The sequence below is a fragment of the Mirounga angustirostris genome, unplaced genomic scaffold (assembly GCF_029215605.1).
Source record: "Mirounga angustirostris isolate CCGP_5_RB_7025 unplaced genomic scaffold, mMirAng1.0.hap1 SCAF_2, whole genome shotgun sequence".
Taxonomy (NCBI): Eukaryota; Metazoa; Chordata; class Mammalia; order Carnivora; family Phocidae; genus Mirounga; species Mirounga angustirostris.
The window spans coordinates 63,099,532-63,102,040 of record NW_026991710.1 but is presented as its reverse complement, the minus strand read 5'-3'; the positions used below and the strand labels follow the sequence as shown (position 1 = coordinate 63,102,040).

The 2,509-nt window shown below is 44.6% G+C and overlaps 1 pseudogene; it reads left to right on the top strand.

The window, feature by feature from the left end:
* Window positions 1–219: 219 nt before the first annotated feature.
* On the top strand, window positions 220–983 carry LOC123848910 (vacuolar-sorting protein SNF8-like; annotated as a pseudogene).
* The last annotated feature ends 1,526 nt before the right edge of the window (window positions 984–2,509 follow it).

Sequence of the window (2,509 nt, the reverse complement as noted above, 5' to 3'; positions counted from 1 at the left end):
TGCACTCATTTGCCAATCAGTGGAAGGCAGAGCTGAGAGATGAAGAAAAACCATATCCTAACAATACTTTTGAACCCTGAATTTGTGTCTAAAGCCCACATGACCCCTGGATTTTTAGCTACATAATCCAAATAAATTCCTCCTCTTGAGTAAGGCGGTTTGAGTAGGATTTTCTGTCTTTACCATTCATAAAGCTCTTAACTAAAATATCCTATAATAATGGGGGAGACCCAAGGTCCTGGCAGCAGGGCCACTGGTGCCATTGCCAAGAAGAAGCTTGCAGAGGCCAAGTATAAGGAGTGAGGAACTGTCTTGGCTGAGATGTCGAAGCAGTTGGACAAGTTCAAGACCAACCTGGAGGAATTTGCCAGCAACCACAAGCAGGAGATCAGGAAGGATCCTGAGTTCCGGGTGCAGTTCCAGGACACACGTGCCACATTGGGGTGGATCGTCTACCCTCTGGAAAAGGATTTTGGTCCGAGATGGTAGGTGTGGGAGCTTTCCATTGCGAGCTGGGAATCCATCCACATGATTGAAGTGTGTGTGGCCCCGAAGCACAGGAATGGAGATCTGCTAACTCTGGAGGAACTACAGCAAGACGAATTAAAGGGAAGGGGCAGATTCGCACAGGATGTCCACCAAGGCGACCTGATCAGGGCCATGAAGAAAGTAAAGGCACCTGGCACTGGCTTCAGCATCATCCCCGTGGGTGGTGCCCACAGCATTCAGTCAGCTCCAGCTGAGCTCAGTGTGGGTCACCCTGTGGTGCCCTAGCTGGCAGGAAAGAAGGGCTACGTGACTGTCAGTGATATCAAAGCCAGTCTTAAATGGGAGGCCAAGTGCTAGCACACCTGCTGAAGGAAGGGCCAGCCCGGCTGGCCCCGCGGCCCCGCAGGAGGCTGGCCGCTGGCTGCCAAGCTCTTTTTGCTGCTGACCTCTCCTCTCAGGCCCTTAGAGCTGAGGACCAGAGAAGCCCTCCCTGACTCTGGGGCTGCAGCAGGGGGCAAGGCAGCAGGCAGGGAGAAGGCGGAGGAGGTGTTGGTGAATAAAACCTGAACAGCTTTTTTTTTTTTTTAAGAAAGAAAATAAATAATATATCCTACAATAAGGAATTTTCATTCAATTGTCTTCCCATACTCTTTCTTGACAGAGAGAGGGGAAAAGTGCAGTAACAGCTATTTCCTGCAGAATGGCATTGCCTATAACAATAGATCTGGCTAGAAAAAAACCCCAAACAATGCCCCCCCAAAAAAGAAAACAAATAAGAAGTCACTTTACGAGGATTTAGTTGCATGTTCCTTGTCTGAAGAGCCTTATTTGGTGCCATTGTTCTTCAGGTTAGCGATGAGAGGGCACCTCCTCTCATCCCTTTGTCAGACTCAGTCCCTATCCTGGTCTCTTACACCGCCAGCTGGTAGGCCTTCCAGAATTCTCCCCAATGAGGTTTGATGCTCTAGATGGCCTTAACACAGCTGAAATGCCCTCTAGCTCTCTATGTCTACACCTTCCTCCTTTCTGTCAAATGTCACTGCAAATCTGTTCCAAGAAAAACTTGCTACAAGTCTTTCCAATCTTAGAATCTCCAGGTACCGGGGCACCTGGGTGGCTCAGTTGGTTAAGCGACTGCCTTCGGCTCAGGTCATGATCCCGGGATCCTGGGATCGAGTCCCACATCGGGCTCCCAGCTCAGCGGGTGGCCTGCTTCTCCCTCTGACCCTCTCCCCTCTCATGCTGTTTCTCTCTTGCTTGCTCTCTAATAAATAAATAAATAAAATTAAAAAAAAAATCTCCAGGTACCATCTACTTGCAAAAAAATATACCTGCCCAAAAGTGAAGCCTAATTAATGACTCACTTTTCTGATTGCCAGACTCACAGAAACAAGAACAAGGGGAAATGCTATAGGAATTCTTTTAAGGTCAGAAGAATCTGGTGTACAGAACCATTTAGTTGGCAATAATAGTTTCAGCACAAGATGTTTTTAGATTTTCTTTTAAAAATTCAAAGGACATTGAATTGTCTCTCAGGACAAGATGAATTTAGCTGTGCCCTGGTTGGTGACTCTAGAAACTACTTTTTATTTGCCAAAATGATGAATGTTTCAGTCTTCGAGGGAGCTAACATTGCATAATTGTATGTCATACGGCCAACAGATGATAGGAACATAATGAATGATAATGATTTGGTAAAACTTTTTTGTAATGACTATTTTTTAGGACTTTAAATAACAAATTGTGAGATTGGACTCATTCTTCTCAAGAGATCATATCTTTTAAAGGGAAATAGGGGTTGAGTACAGATATAAGCCAATCCCTTTTATATGTGCATAATTCATGATACTAACACTTAAACTATATATGACCAAAGATGTGGAGCCATGTCATTTTCTAAGCTCAAAAAAAAATAAAAGGGAGGTTTGTCCATGTGAGTTATTTTTTTCCACAATGATTCTTAGAATATACATGAAAATAGGAATACTGAAAGTGTAGAAGTCACTATGGTATATTGCAG